At 34.2% G+C, this 19723-nt stretch overlaps 2 non-coding genes and 1 pseudogene across 2 annotated transcripts; 2 read left to right on the top strand and 1 right to left on the bottom strand.

Moving 5' to 3' along the window:
* Positions 1-10474: 10474 nt before the first annotated feature.
* On the bottom strand, positions 10475-11395 carry LOC147791272 (uncharacterized; annotated as a pseudogene).
* A 2224-nt stretch (positions 11396-13619) lies between these two features.
* On the top strand, positions 13620-13691 carry TRNAD-GUC (transfer RNA aspartic acid (anticodon GUC)). Its single transcript has one exon. It is a non-coding gene; the product is annotated as a tRNA-Asp (tRNA).
* A 5217-nt stretch (positions 13692-18908) lies between these two features.
* Positions 18909-18980, top strand: TRNAD-GUC (transfer RNA aspartic acid (anticodon GUC)). The gene has a single exon. It is a non-coding gene; the product is annotated as a tRNA-Asp (tRNA).
* The last annotated feature ends 743 nt before the right edge of the window (positions 18981-19723 follow it).

The raw sequence follows: 19723 nt of genomic DNA, 5'->3' as shown, positions 1-19723 counted from the left end.
TCCTTGAGCACATCGTACCATAATTATTATCCTACAATTCACATATTATAACATAACATAACATATAGGAAACATATCGATCCACAGAAAATTCACACATATCAATATATATGACACGTGCAGAACCACAGGGCACGTGTCAACATCAAAGTATAACCATGCCGATAGTAAGGTCACTTACCTGGTTAGCTTAGGCAGATGATCCGTCGTTATCCTTAATGAAAGTCCATTGAAATCCAAATCAATCTATGTGAGCCCATGACATCAGTTTCAAGTTTGACCCTATGAAATTATTTCTCTAATTTACATTTGGCCATTGTTAAATTTTGATAGACGAAATTTGATGGAGTTCCTTGCCTTCTGATATTTACTGTTTTATTTTTTTTTTAAAATTATGTTAACAAATCTTTCCTCAATCTTTCATAATTATTTTGGAGATATTATTGGCCAATTTTGTTAATCTATCCTTACTTCCAAATCTTCCCTTTTTATATATTTATTTTTCTTTCTTTTCCGTTAACAATATTATGGATTTCCATCTCTATTTCATTTTTTTCTTATTTCCTGTCTCCCTTCTAATTTAGATTTAGTTAACAATTATATTCTTAGCTTTTAATTTAATCGAATTCATTTGGTTATATTCTTTCTCTATAATTAAATCATTGCAACAATTTAGGAGATCTAAAATATAATTGGTTGTGATTTCCTAAAACTCGTACAAAAATTTTTTCATTTAATCTCTAATTCAAAACTAAATAATTTAATATCTAATTCAAAACTAAATAATTGTAACCAAATTAATATTATTTAATAAAATAAGAGAAAAATTTAACATACGCGCACTACTAACCTCTTCAAATGACATATCTCCTAGGCCGAACTAAATCTGCTTAAACCTTTTGTTTTTTTTTTTTTTTTCTTTTTTCTATTTGTTTTTGTAGGAAGGAAGAAATTCTGGGTAAATTGAAGTTGTTTTCACAGAAAAAGGAATTCCTAATTTGTTGACAGATTTATTTTTAGAGAAGAAGTGGTGAGAGATTGAAGGAAGGGAGGATCAAAATGTTTTTTTTTAATATATTTTTATTAGTTATTGAGTTATTTATTATTATTATTATTATTATTATTATTATTATTATTATTATTATTATTATTATTACTACTATTTTATTTTATTTTTCCCGGTTGTTACATTTCATACATTCCAAGAGACATAGTCTGATACCTACGTTCAAGACTTTATACGTTCCAAATAGCATAGTCTGAAAATCTACATCAAGACTTCTTATGTTTCAAACGATGTAGTCTGAGTCATGAACACGTTGTACCGTGGGAGGTCTTAAGAGTTTCATGGGTATGAGTTTGAGAACCTTGGTCCCTTATTCTTGAGTGGTACCTAGCATTCTGCTTACCTAGGGTAGTTATAGAGCATGTAGTACTTTCCTCCGTTCTCAATCTTAAACATTTTATAATTTCTAAGGTTCATAATTTCCGGAAGTATAAGTCATATCATGCATTCTTAAGCTCTACCTATTTTAGTGACATGCATGAGCCATTTAAAATGTCATGAAGTCATAATGAGTTCTCTAGACAATTTCAAGGAGAGTTTGAGTCTTGGGTAAGAGTTACTTGAGGTACATCCTTTAAGCCTTTCTTAGACCCTAACTTGGTTTAGGTTCTAAACTTTTCTGATCAACTTGAAGTTTGACCATATTTTTATTTCCTTAGGAACGGGCCTTATAAAAAGCAGTAAAACATTTAGAGGGGGTTTAGATCTTGAAATACCTTAAAAGGTTTTAGGGGCATTTTGGTCATTTTACTCCATAATTCTTAGTTTAACCTCTAAACTTATCCTAATAGCTTTCAAATTTTATCATGTCATCGATTAACATAAAATAAGGCCTATTACAATTTTTCATTGCTTGAAGGTCATTTAGAGCATGAACCGAAGTTAGGTTACGTTAGGGGCATTATGCTCATTTTACACACTTAACCTTGTCCTATGACCACCAAATTCTATATATATTCTTAACATATCATAATATGTTATGTATTAAAATTTCATGGGCAACAAACTTTATTTAGTAGGTTATTTTGAAGTTACTTAAATTTCGAGCAAATCGATCAGTTTAAGGCCTTAACTCTCGGTTTTTTATATTTTCTTTAATATTCCCTTAATTCATATATGACTTAGGGTATATATTGAAATCCAAGTGATTCCTACAAATATTTCTTAAGAAAAGTCTAAGATGGCTACTCACCTCGTCGTCGATGTTCGAGACCTTCGTTCTCAAGCTTCCGGTATCTGAATTACTTCAAATCTTCTTTGACAGAGTCCTTAGGGTGTCTAGGTTGTAGAACCATAAATATAATAACTCACAATTTTAACCCCACATTTCTTAAAGCTAAGAAGTGGGGGTTGGCCTCCACCATAAAAGGGAGATCCCTCACTTCATTTTAGCATCACACTTCAACTGTTTGAAGCCAGTCGAAGAATACACTTTCTAACGATTCAAGACCGACATTTTGGCTGATCCGGCTTGGGTTTAATATACTTGGACCCTTTCCTCCTAGTTTCAATTCTTCGAAAGCATTTAAGATTAATACGACTATCTTTTAGCTATTTAAAATTATTGAAGTCAAGTTTAAAGTATTATGCATAATTAGGCTTAACTCATTTAAACCATCAGGAGTAAGATTAAATTATTTGATGTAAAATTAGGCTTAGCTATTTAAAATTATTGTTCTCGATAAGCCCATCGACCTTCTACATAGATTTACCTTTGGAATCTGGGTGCCGCACTGGCCTCTTCGCCAACCAAGTCGCCGCCTTCCTTCTCGCCAAAATTGGCTCTTCGCCCACTGTGGCGACTCTTCTGGCTTCAATATTGTCTTAGTCTCTTGCTCTAGGTTTCCCTTTCTACTTCTTGGGTTAGACATATTCTCACCAGAGTCAAGGCAGCATCGTCGTTGAGCGACGATCCCTCTTCATGGGTTAGACATATTCTCGCTGAAGTCAAGGCAGCACCGCTGAGCGGCGATCCCTCTACAGTTTTCGATGGACAAGAAAGTGTTTCTCTACGCCTCCTTCGAACCAGGTTGTTGACATCTTCACGAAAAGTGTTTCTCGACCTCTCTTTGAATTTTACAGATCCAAGTTTCACGTTCGTTCAGATCCGACGCTTAGCTTGCGGGGGTGTTAAGGATATTTAGTACTAAATTATAGTTTACCATATATATCATATATAATATTTTATTGTAGGCAAATATCTAGATATTTGCCTTCTTACCACATTATCTTTCCCTTTATTGTTATCTCCATTTATTACTCTCTCCATATGGTTGTAATTTATTTGATTATAAATAGATAACTTTCCCACCATTTAGATAGGGTGGATTAAGCAAACATTCTCGATCAGTATTTTGAATTTTCATAGTGTAAGATTGAGAATAACGATTTCAGAGCCTTTTTCAATCACTCAAATCAGAGCTAAAACGAAAACGAAGAAGTTTCAATCGAAACAGGATACCCGACGTGATGATGTGGAGACAAAATTGACATCATAGACCAATCAAAATATGACACTCAAAACTTTGGACGAGTAACAAATGGTGTCGTTTCCAATTACTTTTAAATAGAAATAAAATTATTTATACATCATTTGAATTATAAAAATATATCTTACTCACATTGTTTTTATTAATATATTATTACATTAAAAATATATACATATAAATAATAAAAATGAATTTGAAATGTTTTAATATTTAATTTAAAAAAATAAAAATAAAACACGTGGTCTACGTTTTTTAACGATAAATTAAAAAAAAAAAAAAATTAATGGTACACGTTTCAATTCACTTCTTTGGTAGTACGGATCAATTCCTATTTTTGCCCCCTCTTCCCTGTTTAAACACATCTCTCTCCATCTTTTTCACAACAACATCACTTCCATGAGTTTTTCATCTAAATTTTTCTAAACCCTCTATTGCTCTTTGTAAACCTTCCAATTTTATATATTTTTCATCGGGTTACGGACGGATGTTTATTATATTGTAAGAAAATAATTGTAAGTGATCAAATTGTAAATCTACTCGAGAGCTGTGGTGTGTATTGTAAGGAAATAGTTGTGAGTGATCAAATTCTAATTTACTCTCTTAGAGAGTTGTGGTGTGTTCTTACAAAAATTCAGACACTTGTATCGGTTTGATCCTGAGTCGTGGAAATGATTGAGTTTGCTATTGAACTCGTAAAAGGAGCGGTGTAGCGGTTGGGCTCTGATCTAAGGAAAGGGTCGAGAAAAGTTTATTCAAATTCTCAAGAGGCACTTGGAGAGTGGAGTAGGTCGAGTTTGATAGAACCACTGTAAAACCACGGTATTATATTTTCTAACTCTTTCCTATTTAATTTTGAAATGGTTACGATGATTTATTGCATGTATTAATTATCATCTTTTAACTTATTTCTTAAAAAAAAAAATCTTAATTAGGAAAATTAATCACATTTAAATAATTTTATTGTTAAAACCCTATTCCCTCCCTCTAGGGTTGTCGTACCGATCCAACAGTATAGACGTGTACACTACGAGGCAGGAGAACGATCATTATGTTTATCATGATGCTGTCGTGACGGTCGTTATTCCTAATAGGTGTCCAGCATCAACAGCTACCAGAGAATGCTCGCCCAACCATAAAGGAGTCCATGAGGTGTGCTAACCGACTGGTGGATCTATACTCGAACGTGTGGACCGTGTGTAGGGAAATTAAGTACACATCCAAGTTGCCGTTAGGATTGCCGTCGTAGAAAACTAGACTATTATGATAGGTCTCATTCATGAAATTGTATGCGTTTGCATTTAACTCCGATAAATGGGTCGCTTACTGAGTATTTCTTAAAATACTCAAGTTATGTGCTACTTTATTTTCAGGTAAAGACAAGACCCCCTATACGGCTGATGGTGTCATCGCAATTAGGAGACCGTGACACATGCTTAGGGTAGTTTCGAATTTTGAATTAGTAGACTATAGGTTAGTATAGGTTCAATCTGTTTCTATTTAGTAGCATATAGGTTAGTATATGACATTTTAATTTTATGTTATTTCTTGCTATTTCAATATGCATTATTTTATTTCAAAAGCCTTAGAAACTACATGTAAAAACAAGGTTAGGTTTTTATTATAAAGTTTTCAACGAGGTATTTCGCATTAAATGTTCATGATATGTATACCGTAGCGACTGTAGGTTCGTTACAATAAATTTTTTCATGAGAACCAGTCTAGAAGAGAGTTAAAATTAAGAAAAATCAAGGGAGGGTCTAGCTTTGTGTTGAAATGGCCAATTCAACTGAACCAGCCACGTTGTCATCTTCTTCCTCTCGAAGGAAGATGTGCGCGACCAACATTGTCACCACCTAAAACTTTGTTTCCTCCGCTCTGTTTATAACATTTCTGCCCTTGATTTCTTCATGAAACTTAAAGGTGTTATAAGGAAGAGCTACGGATTGATTTCATATCTTCTCGTGGACTATAGGCTAAGTTATTCACCTCCAAAGTTCGTCGGGATTTGTTTTTCTCGTTGGAGCTCAACCCAGAAAAATCTTATTGGGCAACCGTTTCTAGAGGTTTTCTGGACCCAACTTTTTAATGGAACTTCTTCCTTATTCTTCCCTCTAGTTAAATAAATTAGGAGGAACGTCTTTGAGTGTGTGACCTTAATTTTGAGAAATTGTCCTCGGTCTGCATGTCACACGAAAACACAAATTTTTGTTTTCTTGGGCAGCTTGTTCTAGGACGAGTTAGCCCTTGATTCCTTCATCAAAGTTACTCATCTCAATCCTCTTAAGCTACCCAATTTTAAGAAAAATGGAATGCAGATGGGAATTCGATTCTTACCTCCAAATTGACCCTGAAACTGAATTTCTTTAATTAAGCATGCTCCTAAACTTGTTAGCCTTTGTGGTTTTCTACGAAAGTGTTCCTTGAAGGTACAAAAACTGAATGAGATTGGTCTCACTTTGAAGAATTTCCGTGCAGGCTTGGATTGTAATTTCAAGCTTCCTTTGAAGTTTTTCAATGGCGGATAGGATTGGGGGAATGAGTTTTAGGCTCTTTCAGCGCTCGGTTCCTTCACCAAACTTATGGGTAATCTTGTTTAGAAGGTGTAGGAACAAGTTTGAAGGAGACCGTGAACAATTTCTCTCGAATTTGGAAGAAATTTGAGAGTAAGAAACTCAAAAATTCAACTGCTATAACTCAAGATTGGGAGCTCGACTCAACTTTATTCTTGTTCCAAATGAAAGGCCAAACCTTAGACTTTGGAGCTTCAACCGACGTTAAAACCTCTAGAATCATCGTGATTTGGAGATTTAGTTTTCTAGATTTTTCGTCGAAAATATATCTCTGATCAGCAAGCAACCGACCTCTAATTTGAATTCTAACCGTTAGATGCCACTGCATGACAGGTCTATAATGTACGGAATTTTTTTTATTTAAAACGTTCCATAAACGATGTCATGGACTTAAACATTCATAAAATCATTTTAATAAAAGTAGACATCAATAAAATAATGAAAATGAAATAACAATAAGTTTAAAGTAATGGAAACGTCATGATCCTAAGGGCTACAATTTAAACATAAATGTCACTATCCTAGTTTCAGTACCATGACCTCCATAACGTCGTCGTCCATAAACGGATGTCTTATATTTACCTAAAAATAAAAGTAGCACGTAACTTAAGTATTTTAAGAAATATTGAGTAAGTAACCCTAGTGGGTCAATGCACACTAGCAATCATGGTGTGATATATCCTCCCATAAAAACATTTCATGGCCTAGAACTCTCATCTTCAGTGGGATGAAAATTGGATGTGTAGTACTTCTCTACACACGGCCTAAGCACGTGTGCATTGACCCACTAGGTAGCCATACGTACCCACTGGGCCTGCCCTTCAGCTAGTGCACGTTCATGCTGCCAAAAGCCACGAAGGGAAAGGAGCCTGCATAATATCATGACATGTACGCATCCATATAGCCCAATCCACGTGACATACAAAAATGCACGTTGTTTCCATAACTTTAAATCATGGCATAAGCTTATGTATGCAAGGCATAACTCCATTTTTTTTCATGGCATATCATTATTATGAGACACACATACATATTACTTGTCATCATTTTCATAATTTTTCTAACGACCCTAATGTCCTACTAAAATCAATGTCATCAATATACATGACATAACTACCGTTCACGAAAAAATTCATTTAAAAGAAATATTTCATAATGAGGCCATGGAGTTACACATTCATTGTAAAATCATTAAAACGTGTGGCAGAAAACATTTAAATAAAATAAAGAAAATAAAGTATTTGTCTTGATCTAACCTTATAAGCTAAAAAAGAAAAACAACATGAACGCATCTACCCTAGTTTTGATCTCATGGCCGTCACCGCTATGTCGTCATCCATACAGAGTTGTTTTACCTTTATCTGAAAAATAAAAGTAGCACTTGACTTGAGATTTTAAGAAATACGGAGTAAGTAACCATGCATGGCTCACGTACGTAGCACTTGACTTGACTTGAGATTTTGAATTATCATTTCATAAAACATCATAACATGGTCTTGGTCTCTACTTCTAATTCCGGCAAAATTGGATGTGTATACGTTGCTACACATGCATGGCTCACGTACGCGCACATAGAAACTCAAGTGAGCTCGTATACATACCCCCTGGATCTAGCTTTCGACTAGAATACACTCACATTGTCGGTATACCACGAAGGGAAAGGAGTGGGCATAGTATTGTGGTGTGCACAATACCGTATCATAACATTGTAGCATACACGTATGTACTAATCAGTGGGAAAGTATCCCATAATTTAAAATTATTGCATTAAGTTTCATAACATAACCTAATCACATCACAACAATAACATAATAAACAGACATAAATCAATCACAAGGCATGACATGTACAGGGGTCATAGGGCACACATCAGCCATGCTTCAAACAATTCATCTAACTAAGCCAATAGTAAAGTCACTCACTCGGATAGCTTAAGCTAAAATCACTAGTTTGTCCTTGGAGTTAGACCGAACCTATCCCTTAAAGTCCAAGTTAACCATGTTCACTACATCATGTTAGAACACGTTGAGCGGCTTAATCTATCTAGTACTCACAATTAAACCTCTTAATTTTAGCTTAGATACTTTAAATTGGGCATACAGTGAGATTGTTATATCTCACATGCATTCGGATACTTCCTTGGTATGATTAGTACACACTCGTACATTACGATATCATGCATGTCATGATATAAAATTTAGTGTACTAAAAAAGTTCAAGTAAACCCTTCTACTACGCCTCACATTCTAATACACCAAAAAAATTGTGGAAGAAAATTGACCTTCCAAACTTACGGTTTTTGCAATTTGATCAAGCAAATGTATTTAAAAAGCTCATCTAGATCAAAGATGCGAGCTATATTCGATGGACTTTCAAGCAATGGAGTATACGACTCCTTTCTATGCCTCTAAAATTGTTATCGACAACCAAAAAGACATAGCAAAGAAAAGAGTTGCGAGTAGCATGAGACCATACAAATAAGGTTTGACCTTTGGTTCATTTATTCCTCTAAGCCAAATGGATATTTATTTATTTATTTATTTATTTATTTGAATAAAATGTTACATATTGTTGTAATTTTGTAAGAAAGGAATCTTTGATTTGATGAGACCATTGGTGAAAGTGATGAATTTGGATTCTTTTTAATTCTTATTATTCAATTGTCTTTTTATTACCAAAAAAGAAAGAAAAAAGAATTAATTAAGAGAGGACCCCAATAGTTTGCATATTTCCAAAACACACCCCTCCAATCCTTTTCTTCTTTATTGCGTTAATGTTCCAGCCGCAGGGAGCAAGGTATTCAAAATTCAATTACCCAAATGCCCTTTTCTTTTACATTATTATATTCCAAAAATAATACTTTATTTTGAATAATATTTTCGGTTAAAATTAGTGAATAAATTAACTAGCGTTTAAGATAAAGTAAAAAAACGGCAGTTTTTCATGGGCGCGTTTTAAAATCGTGAGGCTGTAACAACTCGAAATTTTCTACATATCATAAATATTGAATGCAGAAATACTTCATTTAAACTTTCATAAAACGTCATATTCATCTTAAAACACAGTCATGGACTTACGTGTTTTGAAAATACCTTTGAAAACAACACAACAAAAGATTCAATAAAATAAATAAAACGTTTAAATTAAAAACATCATATTCTAGCCTAAGTCTAAGAAAATAAATACGACTACCCTATGCATGTGTCATGGTCTTGAGTTGTAATGTTGTGGTTAGCTGTACACGAATATCTTGTCTTAGCCTGAAATAGAAGTAGCACGTGGTTTGAGTATTTTCCTACGGTTTGGATGTGTACCATATACTATACACAGCTCATACGTAACAGGTTAAAGCGCACAATATTTACTAGCGGTAGACTTGGGTCATTAGAAATGATATCAGAGCCAGACATCGAGCTGTGTTTAAAATCGTGAGGCCGCGATATGTGACTAGTCAAAGCTAGCGAGCGAACAATATCTGAGCGGTGAATTTGGATACCGCGATATGTGACTAGTCAAAGCTAGCGAGCGAACAATATCTGTTAGCGGTGAATTTGGATAATTTTGTTCGTTGAAAATTGGAAAGAAAAATGTTAGATTTGAGTGAAGTTAAATGAATTTTGAATAATAAACAAATTTAAGTTTATTTAAAACTTGAAAAATTGAAAAATAGAATAAAAATAAAAATAAAATATTTAGGGTAAAAGTGATAAATTTGAAAACTGGGAATACGTTGGGTAATGGAAAATTGGAAAAAGAAAAGATGGGCAATAGGGAATGGCATGGGGGAAAACCCTTATTTATTTATTTATTTTATTTTATTTATTTATTTATTTATTTATCTATCTATTTTTATTCATTATGCCTTCCTTCCGACATGTCGCCATCATTTCTATTTCCTTTTTCCCTTTTCTTTTTTCTCTTTTCTCTCCCACTTTTTTTAAAACTACACATCGTCTCTAATATTTTACTTTTCCTTTTTTTATATTATATTTATAAAAAAAAAAACATTTAAGTAATAAAAATATCGTTAATATTGTATTTTAAATACTCCTCCATATTAAAAAATTTAAAACAAATATATAATTTAAAATAATGATTCATTTATAAAACAAATATAAAAAAATATACAATCAAATGAATTATGAACGGTCTTAGTCTGAGTAATTTTAGAAATTGAAAGTTTTTCGACTGAAAAAGTGACATGTTTAGTAGTAGCTTTTAGAGTTGGGATAAGCAAGTAATTAATCGACCAAATAAACATGGTAACAATACATAGACGAAGGGGCTGGCAAAGTTATAGAATTGATTATGGTGGTTTATAAAATATAAAAATGAAAAAAAAAAATATATATTTAATTGGAAGTTGAATTTGCATAATTCATGAAAAGAAACAAAATATTGATTAATTTGTACATCCCAAAGCATTGGATTATTATATTTACACCTAATTAACTAACTCATAAAATAACCTCCCCAGATTGTTTCTCCTATAAACTTCACAATCTTCCTCACCGCCCCTTTCTCCGCCGCTTCCTCCCCCTCGCCGCCGCCGTCACCTGCCCCGTCAACCTCCCCTTTTCTTCAATCAACCTCCCTTCCGACTCAATCCCTTCATTCCTCTTCTTCCTTTCCTTCTTATTCCTCTTTCCCGTTTTCGTCTCCGCTAATTTTTCTTCATAAGCCTCCATGATTTCGTGTATCACTTCCCGATCGGACCCACTACCTCCTGTAGCACCGGAAACAGCCGCACGAGAATGCCGGAGCGTGACCGGAACCGACCTTTGCGCTGGGGGTGGTAGTGGGTTTCTGTTGGCTAGACTTTCCGCGGTGGCCGGAGTAGTTTTTGTCGGCGGAGGAGATTAGGTAGCCTAAGACCTGTCGGTCCTCTGAGGTGAGCGCCGCTGCGAGGGTGAGGATGTCGGCGGGGAGAAACGAGAGGTGGTCGGAGATTGGCGGCGATGGGTGGACCGTTCCTCTTCTCCTGTATTGCTTCTTCATCGGAGAGGAAAGTAAAGGGAGAGACTTTATTGAGGAGTGGGCGCGTGGGAAAGTGCGAGTGGGATTGAACTGCAATGACAATGCATGGTGATGGGAAATATTCACGTGAAACGCAAGTATTTGAGTACACATCGTACGGGGGACATTCTTGATTTATTGGTGGTGGGGCCCACTTTCATCACTTCAGTAATGTTTTGCCAGGTGTACTTTTGTACGATTTTCGGCCCTCCGGTTCAGACCGGATCTGAGTCGGAATTGTATGCTGATGAACTTCGATCCATTTTCAGATTTCGGTTTGCCAAGTCAGCAATCATTTTTTTTTTCCTAAATTAATAAAACTATTCCATACATCTCAAAAATACATTTCAATTTTTTAAAATTTCAATAATATTTTTAACTTAAAATTAAAAAAAGATAAAAAAAAATCTATATATATATATATATATACTTTTACTTTAGGTTTGAATGAATATCATAAATATTTTATTTTAAAAATACTAGAAAATTTTTAAAAAATAACTTTGAATTTTCAATTTGAATATACATCACTTTTATGGTCGTTGGTGTACATGAGTTGAGTTGGGTTGGATTAGGTTGAGGGAATTTTTTTAGACCAACCAACCGTTCTCGTTGGTTGGATGTGTAACTCAACCAACCCTAATTAGGTTCCAGTTGAGTTGTTAAGTGGTTGAAAAAATTAAATTTTTTATTTATTTATCCACCCTACGTAATCATTCAATAAAACGTAAATAAAAAATATTAAAAGTTTACCCACAAACACAAATCAATCTACCATTATTTAAACATACAAATTTTTATCAATATATCCACAATAATAATAATAAAATGATAATTAACATCATAGTTCAACCGTGCAAACTAAAAATAAATAAATAAATATTAATATTTTTTTGAGTAATTGATTAATCTAAAAATATTGGACATTTTTTATTTTATAAAACTACATATTTTTTGAGTAATTGGACATTTTTTAAAAAATTGGACAGTTTAAAAAAATTAAAATTAAATATTGGACATTTTTTGAGTAATTGAGTAATTGATTTAAAAGACACGGACAACAAATTTTGGACATTTTTTATTTTATAAAACTACATATTTAAAATAGTGCAAGTAACCAGATTCGAAAATTTGAAATGTCCTATTTTGGTTCTACTCCAATAAACTCAACCACTCAAAAGCAGAATTGAACCCATTCCATTCGAGAAAATTAACCCAACTCTTACAATTTGGGTTGGGACGATTCGAATTTTGGAGTTGTCGGATTCCGTGTACATCCTTAGTTTCAATCGTGTTTCTTCTCCATGTAATCATCTTTAATTGTGGGAGACAAATCCATTCAAAAGCACAAACATGTCCTATATGCTTCTAAGTAATTAGTTTTTAATAGGGGGTAAATGGGTCGGGTTGGATTGGGTTGAGGGAATTTTTTGGACTAACTCAAAAGTTCGGGCTGGTTGGATTAATAACCCAACCCAACCTGAAAATTTTCATAACCAACCCGAAAATTTTCAAGTTGGGTTGTTGGGTTGTTAAAAAAATAATTTTTTTTTTATAAACTTTTATTCATCCAAAGTTCATAAATATTCAATACAATCTTAGATAAAAAAAAATATTAAAATTTCACAAACAAACTCAAATCAATCTATAGTCATTCAAACAAACAAATTTTTCATCAACAATTAGCCAGAATTGTAACATTCATGGTTCAACATTGCCATAAAACTTAATACAACTAAATACGACACTTCTTGAGTAATTGATTACTCTAAAAGTAAGAAAAATAGATAGATTTATTTTCACATTCTCTTTTCTCACCTGCACAAAAACAAAAATTTTAAATTAAAAAAAAATGTATTTAAGAATTTGTAAAATGAAAAATAATATACTTTAAAATTATTTAAATATATGCATAATCGATGAACATTCAACCCAGTATATTTTTACTTCAAAATAATCTAAATTTATGTAATAGTCTAAATAAAATAAATAAATAAAATATATTTTTTTAATAAAACAAACCCTCTTCAAATCTCTCTCCACATCTCCACATGTATGATATTGTCTTACTCTGATTATAAGCTCTCGTACTTTGCTTTGGGCTTTCTTAAAAACCTGGTACTAATGAATAGAGTATTTTTTAATTATAAATTTATGATCATTCCCTAGATTAACGGATGTGAGACTTTAATCATCCAACCATTGTGACTCGGGGAGAATCCATTTCTACCTCCAAACCATATTATTCATCTACCTCAGTATCCTATTAAGTTTCCTATTAAGTTGGAGTGCTTCTTTAACCATGTTCACCAATTCATGTCTACAAATTTAACAACCAAATTACAAAATATAAACACCAAAAACTCATTACTTCCGAGATAAATTTTCTGAAACTGTCGGGTGACCCGGGTTCGATACCCGCCAAGAGCTATGAGATAAAAGATATAATATTTCAACATGTCCTCATATATCAAACAAGTCGTTGTAGTATAGTGGTAAGTATTCCCGCCTGTCACGCGGGTGACCCGGGTTCGATCCCCGGCAACGGCGATTATTGTTTGTTTTTAGTAAATAAAACTAATTAATGAATTGTAGTGAGTAGCCTGCAAAGCTACTGTAGAATAGCGGTATGCTTTTTGGTCTGACACCCGAGCGACTCCGGTTCGAATCCCGGAAACCTTCGAATATATATTTTTTTCTTTTCAATTTTAATGAAGAAATGTTAATGTAAAATATAGTATATGTTGTTTAATAAATATAAAATTTGATTCTGTTTTTAAAGGATAAATATGTCAATTTAAACAATGTTAACAACATGGTGGTTGAGGTAAAGTGTATTATTAACCACATCAACATTAACCATATTTCAAAAAATGATTAATAAATGTGAATAAACCTTGCATCAATTTTTTACTTTCACTCATTAATCCACACATTTCTCTTTTCATTATAGATTATTTAAATCATCATCTCCTATTAAAATATTTATTTAAAAATGTGTCTATTTCACAGTTAAATGCAAACACATGCAATTTCCTGAATTGGACCTATCATATGAGTCTATTTTCCTACATGGACAATTGGATGTATATTTAATTTACTTGCACACGGTCCACACGTGCGAGTATGAACCCACAAGTCGGTTCACACCTGAAGCTTATGGCTCGTGAAGGAGGAACTCCTGGTAAATCCTTTAGAAAGACATCAGAGAATTCGTTTACTATGGGTACCGAGCTTAAACTATATTCTTCCATATGCTTGGCATTATGAGATTTGGCTTTAAAGTTGATATTTTTTTAGGGTTTCAAAAAGTAAGTATTATTGGGAGTTTTTGAGTGTCTTGAAATGGTTTTAGAGACACTATTTTTGGGTCTTTTCTTTCTATCTTCTTTACCTTTTTCGTCTCCTATCTTAGTCCTTTGGGAGCTTGAATTAGTCTTAAGAAAAGCTAGTTTCTTACCTAAGACACACATCCCTAGTCAAAATCAATAGAAAAAGAAAAAGAAAGAATCCAGTTCACATGTTTGTTTACTCGTGAACCTTTGACTCTATTTCCTTACCTAATTTTACGAGGTAGTTACCCAACTATTGATTTGTTGCAAACCGCTCTTTCCCCTTATATATATGTAAAAGAATCTAGAAAATTTGTATGTTATTTTCTTTACGTAAATAATGTAAGTTGGGAATGAATGGTTCATTCAGTAACCGATGAAATTGACTTTGATTTTATTGAAAATTAAACAAAATCAAATATTAGCAACTCGCTTTTCCAAAGACTTGTACCACAAACTAACGTGGAATATTTAAAAATACACAATACTTTATAAAAATTTAAAACTCTCGCGTCACCTTTAAATTAAATTGAACAATACAACATGCATTTCAAACACGATATGGCACAACTTTTATATAATAATTAGAAAGAAAATGTTATGTTCAATGAGACATAGCATTTGAAAAGACAAGACACCTGTAGTGCCTATTATTATTATTATATTATTATTATTGGCTAAATTAGAGCCGTTACTACATGCATGCCTTTAATAATATATGCGCAAATTTAAATAAAACATTTCAAACGAAGTCATGGACTTATATGTTTAATTTAAAACAAGAAATAGAAATAGCATCGTCAAAATAAAACCTCAACCAAATGGTTGAGTACGAAAATAAAAGGCACCTATAAAACTACTAATTGAAAACAATGCATATTACTGTTCTATCTTAGTTTCCATGGTCATTCTAGCATCCATCGTCATTCATGCAGGGGCACTTTACTTTTACTTAAAAAAAATAAGGGTAGCACGTGAAAAAAATACTCCATAAGTAACCTCATCATTAGGGTTAGTGATGCAAACACACACATACATGATAGAACCTATCTTTTAAAACAACATATCATGACGTTGAGCTCTTTCCAGTTTCGAGCAGGGTTGAATGTGTAGTACTTTCCCAACACAGCCCACACATGTGCACATGGACTCACCAAGCGAGCTCGTATACGTACCTCCTAGGGCTGAATTGGTGGGGCTCAATGCACTAATGCATTGTTGGATGCCACGGAAGGGAAAGACATGTATGATATCTTGACAAACATAAATATCGAAGGTACGCATCCGTACTAACATAACATAACAGGGAAGTATCCTGATGCACATGACATACATAAATGCATGAGATCCCCATGGTTTAAAATCATAGCATAACATCAAAATCATTTCCTTCTTCCTTCCATCCATGACATAGTACATATATGCGTCATGTATATATAGTAATCATCATGGCTTTCATCTTATATCATCACATAATCCGTCACATAGCTTTACATGGCAAAATGTAGCATGACATACACAGTGTTTTATTTCATGGCAGAATAGATATCACACATAGATATATAACACGACATCATACGTCATTACATAGCACACATAAACATAGCATAACATTATGACGCATGCAGGGGCCACGGGACATGCGTTATCATACATCATATAATTCTTCCAACTCCAACAGTAGGGTCACTTACTTGTTTGGTTTTGGCCAGAGTCCCTAACTATTTTATATTTGCTCAAAGGCTGTCGTTTGACGTTTAAATCAGCATATACATACCCATATTACATTCTTAGGACATGTTATTAACCTAGTTTAGCTAAACATAATAATTACTCTTAATATTTATCCCAAAACTAAATATAATTGAGTAAATAGGAGTTTGACCTCAAATTCACTTCATAAGGTCAAAAACAATTTTAGAAGGGTGGAAAACATAAGAAACGATATAAAATTGTATACGGAGTGGTATAAGCTCTTTCCAAGCCACCAGAGTCAAGCCAAGGAGTGCACTAACGAACGAGTCGCGGCTGGGAATGGAGCATGCACCTGGCACGTCCGGGGCTATGGAGCGCAAGTCATTGCTCGGGTCGAAGCACAGACTTTGAGTCGGGTTTATTAGAGACATGGGTCGCGTTCCAGCTAGGTTGATTTCCTCTTTTGGGCCGAAGGCATTAGTGGGTGGCTAGGTTTGATGAGTATGGGGTCGTCCGAATCAACTTCCACGTCAATCCTCGACTCGTGGACTTCGTCGCCTCAACTCGATAGTCTAGAAGTGTCACGAAGCCTTCTCCCTTTCTTATCAGACACGCTCGATTATGGTCACCACTCGTCTACTGTTCACTCACACAACAATACTACAAGCCCTCATCGTGTTTTCCGTCTCGATACGCTCACAAATAGGAAGGATTTTTGTCGCCTTACCATTTTCTTGTACCTTCAAATTATGTCATCCTCCCGTTCCCACTTAGCTTCCTCTATTTGTTGGTTTCTCCACAATGCTTTGACAAAAGCGATGTTCCTAATGCGTAAAGTTTTTATCTCACGAGCCAAGATCCTCACCGGCCTTTCTTCATAACCAAGTCTTCAGCCACCTCCAAGGACTCATAGTCTATCACATGCGTTGAATTGGTCAAATACTTGCGAAATAAGAACACATGAAACACATTGTGCACTATTGAGAGAGACATTGGTAAGGCTATTTTGTACGCCACGGGTCCGATCCGATCTAAGATCTCGAAAGGTCCGATGAAACGTGGGCTCAACTTTCCCTTACGCAAAACCTTAAAACACCCTCCATTGGAGCCACCTTCAAAAACACCATGTTGCCCACCTCAAATTCCAAGTTCCTATGACTTACATATGTATAGCTCTTCTGTCTACTCTAAGCAGTGCACATTCTCGTCCCGATCTTTTGCACCGCTTCATTGGTAACTTGGACTAATTCGAGACCCATCAATTCTCGTTCCCTTACTTTGCCTTAACATAATAGGGACCTGCACCGTTTTTTATATAAAGCCTCATATGGTGTCATGCCAATAGTTGCCTAAAAACTATTGTTGTAGGCAAATTCCATAAGGTGCAACTTCGAGTCCCAACTACCTACGATGTCTAACACACAACATGTAACATATCTTCTAGGATCTAGTTTACATGTTTTGTTTGACCATCTGTCTATGCAAGAAAAATTGTACTGAAATCAAGGCAAGTACGTAACGCCTTTTGAAGACCGCACCAAAATGCTCACATAAAGCATGGATCTCGAATCATGTAACCTAACAATTTCCTTCATGTATAATAGTGACCAATTATCCATTGTATAGGTAGCGTTACCCGGGAGGTGCACTGACTTGATCAATCTGTCCACAATTATCCATATGACTATGTATCCCTTAAACATCCTAAGAAATCTTACTATGAAATCCATAGCTATTTTCTCTCATTTCCATTCCGGCACACTGAAGGGTTTTGTTTAGGTGCTTGACCTACCAACATTCCATGTATTTACTTACAAACTCTCCTATATCTTTTTTCATACTACGCCACCAAAAGTGTTGTATCAAATCTTGATACATCTTGATATCACTAGGGTGCATGGAGAATAGAGACTTATGCCCCTTGGTTAGGATCTCATTTTTTAATTCTTTCATTGCCAGCACCCATAAATGTCCTTGGCATAGTAATCCACCATTAGATGATTTGGAGAAACCATCAATTGGTTCCTGCCACTAACTCATTAAGTGTTTTATCTAACCTGGGATCTCCTACTTGAGCATCGATGATCCATTGTTAAAGTGTGGGGTAGACTGTCAGTTTGGCTAGTTGTGTTATAATTCCTTCCACTGCCACTGTTGTCCCAACTTGCTTGAGTTTTGTCTGTACTCGGGGCTCTCTAGTGATTGAAGTTGACAAATTGGCTGCTTTCCTACTTAGGGCATCAACGATCACGTTGGCCTTCCCGGAGTGGTATTGGAATTTCATGTCATAAGACTGTTAATACGCACCCAAGAAATTTAAGGAAGGATTGTTTTAAGAAGAGTCCTAAGTTGATTCTCCAAAATTTTAATTTTTATTTTGTTTCCACATAAATGATTATGTGATCCAAGCAACGAATAATATTGATATGTTATTTTTATTTTTTTTAATTTAATAGTTACGGTTGGATGAAAGTCCACGTCCACTAATTTAGAAAATGATCCATAACCATGTTTAGCCATTCATGTATACAAATTTAACAACCAAATTAATTACACAAATAAACACCAAAAACTCATTAATTTCGTTACTGTGCTTTCGGATGCAACAACAAAAAATGCATCGTTACTTCCAATATAAATTTTCTGAAATTGTCGGCTGGCCGGCCCGGGTTCGATACCTACCAACAGCTTTGAGATAAAAACATTTAATTATTTTAATATGTCATCGTTAATCATATGAGTCGTTGTAGTATAGTGGTAAGTATTCCCGCCTGTCACGCGGGTGACCCGGGTTCGATCCCCGGCAACGGCGATTTTTTTTTAATTTTTATTTTTTCAAATAAAATAATAAATGTAATTGTAATGAACTATCAACAAAGCTAGTGTAGAATAGCGGAATGGTTTTTGGTCTGACACCCGAGCGACTCCGGTTCGGTTCCTTTTTTTTTCTTTTCAATTTTAATGAAGAAACCTTGATTCATTAATTTCGAGTAAATTTCCATTTCAATCCTCATACAAATAAAAATAAAAAATCCACACATTTTTCTTTTCATTATAGATTATTTAAATAGTAATCTCCTATTGAAATATTTATTTAAAAATGTGAATAAAAAGTTTGGACCTATCATAAGAGTCTATTTCGAGGTTAAATGTGAACCTTGTATCGGAGTTAAATGCAAACACATACAATTTCGTGAATGAGACCTATTATAAAAGTTTATTTTCATACGACGGCTATCTTAAATGGGCAATTCGATGTGTATTTAATTTCCTTACACACGGTCCACACGTGCGAGTATGGACCCACTAGTCGGTTCGCACCAGAAGCCTATGGTTCGTGAAGGAGGAATTCTCGGTAAATCTTCTGGAAAGACATTAGAGAATTCGTTTACTATGAGTACTGTATCCATCGTTTTCTCTTTTCAACCTATTTAGTTTCAAAAAATTAATCCAATCAAACCCAACTCTTATAATTTGGATTGGGTCGGTTCGCAAGTTCAATTTACAACTTAATTTGAATTATGTTTCATGATGATCATGAACATGGGATACTAT

Source organism: Cucurbita pepo, chromosome 9 (genome assembly GCF_057944985.1).
Source record: "Cucurbita pepo subsp. pepo isolate OVF chromosome 9, ASM5794498v1, whole genome shotgun sequence".
Taxonomy (NCBI): Eukaryota; Viridiplantae; Streptophyta; class Magnoliopsida; order Cucurbitales; family Cucurbitaceae; genus Cucurbita; species Cucurbita pepo.
Note: the sequence above shows the minus strand (reverse complement) of the source record. Positions and strands in the feature narration are given on the sequence as shown.